The sequence below is a fragment of the Monopterus albus genome, unplaced genomic scaffold, assembly GCF_001952655.1.
Source record: "Monopterus albus unplaced genomic scaffold, M_albus_1.0 scaffold149.1, whole genome shotgun sequence".
Lineage (NCBI taxonomy): Eukaryota > Metazoa > Chordata > Actinopteri > Synbranchiformes > Synbranchidae > Monopterus > Monopterus albus.
The window spans coordinates 884,502-891,888 of record NW_018128029.1 but is presented as its reverse complement, the minus strand read 5'-3'; the positions used below and the strand labels follow the sequence as shown (position 1 = coordinate 891,888).

Genomic DNA, 7,387 nt, shown 5'->3' with positions numbered 1-7,387 from the left:
GCTATGTTGGTTCTTTTATGTTATTTTATTGGTATTTTAATATTGTAGTTGTCACGTTTTTAGATGTTTTGAATTGTATCTTATGTTAAGCACTTTGTTGGCCTCGGCTGTGTTCAAGTGCTTTATACAGTGCCTTGCGAAAGTATTCGGCCCCCTTGAACTTTGCGACCTTTTGCCACATTTCAGGCTTCAAACATAAAGATATAAAACTGTAATTTTTTGTGAAGAATCAACAACAAGTGGGACACAATCATGAAGTGGAACGAAATTTATTGGATATTTCAAACTTTTTTAACAAATAAAAAACTGAATAATTGGGCGTGCAAAATTATTCAGCCCCTTTACTTTCAGTGCAGCAAACTCTCTCCAGAAGTTCAGTGAGGATCTCTGAATGATCCAATGTTGACCTAAATGACTAATGATGATAAATAGAATCCACCTGTGTGTAATCAAGTCTCCGTATAAATGCACCTGCACTGTGATAGTCTCAGAGGTCCGTTTAAAGCGCAGAGAGCATCATGAAGAACAAGGAACACACCAGGCAGGTCCGAGATACTGTTGTGGAGAAGTTTAAAGCCGGATTTGGATACAAAAAGATTTCCCAAGCTTTAAACATCCCAAGGAGCACTGTGCAAGTGATAATATTGAAATGGAAGGAGTATCAGACCACTGCAAATCTACCAAGACCTGGCCGTCCCTCTAAACTTTCAGCTCATACAAGGAGAAGACTGATCAGAGATGCAGCCAAGCGGCCCATGATCACTCTGGATGAACTGCAGAGATCTACAGCTGAGGTGGGAGACTCTGTCCATAGGACAACAATCAGTCGTATACTGCACAAATCTGGCCTTTATGGAAGAGTGGCAAGAAGAAAGCCATTTCTTAAAGATATCCATAAAAAGTGTCGTTTAAAGTTTGCCACAAGCCACCTGGGAGACACACCAAACATGTGGAAGAAGGTGCTCTGGTCAGATGAAACCAAAATTGAACTTTTTGGCAACAATGCAAAACGTTATGTTTGGCGTAAAAGCAACACAGCTCATCACCCTGAACACACCATCCCCCCTGTCAAACATGGTGGTGGCAGCATCCTGGTTTGGGCCTGCTTTTCTTCAGCAGGGACAGGGAAGATGGTTCAAATTGATGGGAAGATGGATGGAGCCAAATACAGGACTATTCTGGAAGGAAACCTGATGGAGTCTGCAAAAGACCTGAGACTGGGACGGAGATTTGTCTTCCAACAAGACAATGATTCAAAACATAAAGCAAAATCTACAATGGAATGGTTCACAAATAAACATATCCAGGTGTTAGAATGGCCAAGTCAAAGTCCAGACCTGAATCCAATCGAGAATCTGTGGGAAGAACTGAAAACTGCTGTTCACAAATGCTCTCCATCCAACCTCACTGAGCTCGAGCTGTTTTGCAAGGCGGAATGGGCAAAAATTTCAGTCTCTTGATGTGCAAAACTGATAGAGACATACCCCAAGTGACTTACAGCTGTAATCGCAGCAAAAGGTGGCGCTACAAAGTATTAACTTAAGGGGGCTGAATAATTTTGCACGCCCAATTTTTCAGTTTTTTATTTGTTAAAAAAGTTTGAAATATCCAATAAATTTCGTTCCACTTCATGATTGTGTCCCACTTGTTGTTGATTCTTCACAAAAAATACAGTTTTATATCTTTATGTTTGAAGCCTGAAATGTGGCAAAAGGTCACAAAGTTCAAGGGGGCCGAATACTTTCGCAAGGCACTGTACCAAATAGCAGCACATTTATCCTTACTTTAAATCTGAAATACAAGTAATAATATATGTAAAATACATAGTGTACATGTACTATGTTGATTCTATTAATGTTTTCTCAGTTCTATTAAATTTTAATTTACATCATGGCATCTTTTTGCAGTCACAGTGCAAGTCTGAGAAAATGACTAATGCAGCTAAATAAGTAGTCAAGAAAAAGTGTGTGTGTGTATATAAGAGAGAATAATTATTAATAGTTTAAGTATATAGTCCTACCTGTCTTTGTATCTTGGGTCCAGCAGAGATGAAAGTGTATACAGAAGTTCATTTTCGACTGTGCTGAAGCGTTTGTCGATGGCTTCTAGGAGGGTTTTTTTGATAGTTTTAATCCCAGCACCAGTCTCGGTTTCCATGGAGAGGACTCGTTTAAGAACAGTGACACTTGGGATAACATCAGCAGCAGATGCAGTGGCTGAGCTCACCTTCCTAGTAAACTCCTCAAACGGTTCGAGACAGATCTTTGTTTTTTCAAACAAGGCCCACTGGTTAGCTGTGAGAGTTTTGGGTAGGTTATGGTCAGCAGCATAGGCACACAGGACTCTGTGTGCCTATGCCTCTGTTCCAACAGGCTTGCAATCGTGAAGTAGGTGCTATTCAAGTTAGTTGCTTCGTTCCGTCTTGCTTTGTTTGTTCTGCTCGTTGAACTTTGCATGCTCGTTTGGATGAAATCCCTGTAGATGCTTTATTAAATTTGTAGTGTTGTAATTCGACGTTTTACCGCCACCCCTCGGAACGTTAACCTTGCATATATTACAAACAGCGATGGGACCTATTGGCGTTTCTGTCACAAAGTATCTACAGATGGATGTTCTCCCTTGCTCCATGCTGTTAGCTTGATCACATGAGGACTATGTTAAACATCTTGTAGCTTATGTATTTCTGCAGCTATGTAGAGTAGCAGGAAAAAAGGTAGGAAAAAAGAAAGCATTACAATCAACACAACACAACAGTTAGAACAGGCAAATGGTTATACACATTTGGATATACATTTATGCTGGCATTTTAACTAACAAAGTGTGGAGAGAGAAGTGAAAAGTGTAGACTCCTTACCAGTGGATACCCAGAGTCCTTAAGTGGATGGGGTCTGGAGGAAATAAAGAAAAATAGACAGTGTTAATTGTAAAAAGTAACCAATTTAACTTTAAAAGTACTTTAATATGACGTATCTATAAGGTCCTGCATGAAACCTCTGTAGTATGTGTAACCATAGGGAGCATCTGGGAGTGTTTTATAGCATAAAAGCAAGAACTGTGGCAATGAAATTATTACCATAACTTCCTATGTTGTTGTACTCCTACTGGTGTGTGATCTGCATTGTGTTCTACAATTCTTTTACAGTTGCTACATTTCCACATTGTTGTACCCATTAATAACTGATAACATTACAAGTGAGTGTTGTGTACAGGATTAGTGCCCATAACATAAACTACTGCACAAGGATCAACTTGTGCTAGTTCTATCTCCTTTTTACTCAGTATAAATTCACACTGTTTTACAATGCTCTACCATGAGTGTGAGAGTAGAAAACACATCAAAGTAGAGGGGAGGGGCAGATTTAGAGAGGGGAGAGTATGTTGGCTTCATTTGATATAATTATAATAAGACTAAATAATATTGCACACACTGATGCTGAGTGTTCATAAGGTGTCTGAACATGTTTCTGTAGAACTGAACATGTGTGGGTACATGTAAATGACTAAATTATTTTAAAATTAAAATTCCATTATTTTGTACTATACAACACACCACAGTGCTTCTTTTAGGAGGTTGTCAACCCGCAATATTCTTTGTATAATGACAAGGCCCAAACACAAAAGAAACAATTTGACTGACAAAATGGAAGATGACCTAGAGCCTTATCTATTGATAAACTCTGAGACTTTTAAGAGGCAGCCCTACATTAGTGGTGGTTGTAGGACTAAAGCAGTCCTGCGTGTTCTTTTATGAAGAATGCTCAAAGACAAATCTGTCTTTTAAAATATTTATTACAATATTCGAGAAAAGCGATACAGAGCTCTGGGTTCCATCTCTATCTGAAGCCCTATCACACAGAAGTATAGTGCACAACTGCTGCAGGAAGCCGGAACCGCGAGTCTCCTCTCCACAGAGAATTTACAATACAGTCATGAATATGCAAAGATCTTGACGTCATCCGTGCTGTCCTTCATCCTCGTTCCTTGGTTGGTTTGTTGACCTCGTTCTGACCCCTCATTTGGTGATCTTGTCGCCAGGCAGATTTTGATCTGTGAAATTCTGAGAATAACATCCTGACCTTCTGAACCAGACATTACACTCCTATGTACGTCTTTTATAAACAGTTAGTTGTTGTCTGCAGATTTTAGAAGCCGCACCTCTGGCTCACTTCTCTTCTACTCTTGTAACCAGGAGCGTTGCTATGCGACCCTGGTCTAGTTCCTGTATGTGGTTTCCTGTCTATTTGTAAACTTCATACTTTTAAAATATTTAGCTTTATTTTGAAAATCTTGCCGCATTCAAATGAATGGGGAAATTCTACACTGAGCATACTTTCAGCAATTTCGGGTATCAAAATGTTCAGCTCTCCAATTACATTCATGCTTCTCTTCAGAATTTTTCTAAATCTCATACCTTTGAAATATTTATCTTTATTTTTAAAATCTTGGCCCATTCAAATGAATGGGAAAATTCTACTTCAGCATACCTTTACCTATTTCGGGTATCAAAACGTTCAGCTCTTCAAGGACATTCATGCTTCTATTAACAATTTTTCAAAACATCACACGTTCAAAATATTTAGTTTTATTATGAAAAGTTTGCCCCTTTCAAATAAATGGGGAAATTCTACTTAAGAATACCTTCAGCTATTTCAGGTATCAAAATGTTCAAGTCTCCCAGGACATTCATTCTTCAACTCAGAATTTTTATACACTTCACACTTCTGAAATATTTAGCTTTATTTTGAAAATTTCCCCCCATTCAAATTAATGAGAAAATTGTACTTCAGCATACTTTCAGGTAGATATGCTTTTCAGGCGTTAAAATGTTCAGCATTTTATTAATAAGTTCAGCATACCTTCAGCTAGAAAAGCCATTCAGGTATCAAAATGTTCAGCTCTTCAAGGCCATTCCTACTTTATTGCATATCATCCTTATTATTCAACAAAGAACTTCAGCCATTTCTTCTCATCTATTTCAACAAAGAACGTCAGCCATTTATTCTCATCTTTCAGCTGTTTCAGCAATTGATTTCAGGCATTTTCAGGATGATCTTTCAGCTTTTATCAGCATCCACAGGCATTTTTGACAGGAAATGCATTTCTCTAGTTTCATTTTCTAGTTGTTCCCAACTCCATCCTGTTCTCTTGTTCTTTTCTTTCCTTCTCTTTCCTTTAAAGTCACAGGTTGGTAAACCACTGTACCATCCCACTGACTGGAAGATACAGTATTTTAAACTGAACAATGCATTCTATAGCCATTTTTCTTTTGCTTTCAGTGGAACTCCTTTCATTTGTCAGTTTCCTGCTCCATCTTATATAACTGCACATTGTGATTTACTGACTGACTGTGAATCTGAAAAACAACAGCCCGTTTGTACAAGTTTTATTCTGGTCTATTGTATTCTCCATTAAGTCTTCATTTTTTTTTATGCTCTTTATTAGAGTATTTTTTAAATTCCTTGTTCATTATGGTTTTTTGTGTTTTTGTTGTATTGCTTTTTTCTAAATGACTAAATGACAGAGCACCATGTCTCGGCTGCAGGCACAACACCCACATGCATTAATCCTCATCTCAGGGGACTTTAACTATGCCTCCCTCCCCTTCTCTGCCACCCTCCCTAACTTCAAACAGTATGTTAATTGCCACACAAGGGACAATAAAACTCTGGACCTACTGTATGCAAATCAGAATCAGAATCAGAATCAGTTTATTGGCCAGGTGTGTTGGACACACGAGGAATTTGACTGTGGTACATCGGCTCTCAATGTGCAAACAGTAGACCAGCATAAGGCTGTGTAATACAACAAAATAGCAGTATTAACATCAACAACCAGTGCAGAAAATGCAGAAAAAAACAGTATAAATAGACAGTAAACAATGCAGACAACAAGGGAATGTTCATTGAAATGAGATAATTAGGGATAAAAATAGAGTACTTAAAACAGAGTACTAGAGACTTGTACGAGTCTGTGTAATCTGTACAATGTATATTTACAGGTATTGCACGGAGGGTTATTGTCCAGTCATACTGTCATGGGTTAAGTGTTCATCAGAGTGACAGCCTGGGGGAAGAAACTGTCCCTGTGCCCGGTTGTCTTAGTGCACAGTCTTTCTTAATGCCAGAAATGCATACACCTCCGCCCCCCTCCCCCCTCTAGGTCGCTCTGACCACAACCTTGTGTATACTCCAGTGGTGAAAAAGGTGTCACCACAGGTCAGGGTAGTCAAGGTATGGACAGAGGAGGCAATTGAGCAGCTGAGTGACTGTTTTCACACTACAGACTGGGACATCCCCTGCAGTCCTCATGGAGAGGACATAGACGGCCTCACACACTGTGTTTCGGATTACATAAAATTCTGTGTGGATAATACCGTACCATCCAGGAGAGTACAGTGTTTTCCTAACAACAAGCTGTGGGTGATCCCCGAGTTAAAAGTACTGCTAAATGAGAAGAAGAGGGCTTTCCTCTCAGGGGACAAGGAGGAACTGAGCAGGGTGCAGCGGGAACTAAAATATATGATCCGGGGTGCAAGGCTAGCTACAGAAGAAGCTGGAGCAGCGCATGGAGAATAACAACGTGCGTGAGGTGTGGAGAGGCCTGAAACACATCTCGGGTCATGGTAAAAGTGGTGATGGTCACCAGGTCGCGGGGGACAAGGCCTGGGCAAATGAACTGAATCTGTTTTTTAGCAGATTTGACTCTACCAAGTCCTTAGCCCCCACCGTGCCAGCCCCCCCCATCTCACCTCTCCAGGTCAGTTGTCCCCTCGCAGATGCAGCTGCTCACACCTCAGCCCGACCTTGCCCCTCCTCTGACTGTCATGGGGGGTTCCCAACAGCCCACAGCTCCTGAGCAGTCACCGCCCACCCGTCCCCTCAGCCTCACGGTGGACCATGTCAGGAGGGAGTTAAGGACGATTAAAGCCAGGAAGGCCACAGGCCCTGACCACATCAGCCCCAGGGTCCTCAAGGAGTGTGCAGACCAGCTCACTGAGGTGGTCCTGTACATGTTTAATCTGAGTCTTAGCCTGGAGCGAGTTCCGGTTCTGTGGAAGACATCCTGTGTGGTCCCAGTTCCTAAAATAACTCATCCCAAGAAGGCAAACCACTATAGACCCGTTGCCCTGACCTCCCACCTGATGAAGACCATGGAGAGGATTGTCCTCTGCCACCTCCGTGCCCAAGTGAGCTCAGCGCTGGACCCGCTGCAGTTTGCATATCAACCTGGCATCGGGGTAGACGACGCTATTATCTAAATGCCCTATCTCGCCTGGAGTCCCCCGGAAGTCTTGTGAGGGTCATGTTCTTTGACTTCTCCAGTGCTTTCAACACAATCCAGCCATCACTGCTGAGGGGGAAGTTGGAGGGGGCAGGTGTGGACCAAC

General features: G+C 41.1%; 1 protein-coding gene and 1 long non-coding RNA gene across 10 annotated transcripts in view; both read right to left on the bottom strand.

Annotated features, from left to right (window-relative positions):
* Positions 1-3,302, bottom strand: part of LOC109968414 (uncharacterized) — a 7,946-nt gene extending 4,644 nt beyond the window's left edge. For both annotated transcript variants that reach the window (XR_002276095.1, XR_002276094.1), the window contains exon 1: positions 2,021-3,302. This is a non-coding gene — a long non-coding RNA (uncharacterized LOC109968414). The remainder of the gene's footprint in view (positions 1-2,020) is intronic.
* The window catches only part of ndrg4 (NDRG family member 4), a 119,240-nt gene that overhangs the window by 41,483 nt on the left and 70,370 nt on the right, over positions 1-7,387 (bottom strand). The gene's annotated exons all lie outside the window — the stretch shown is intronic.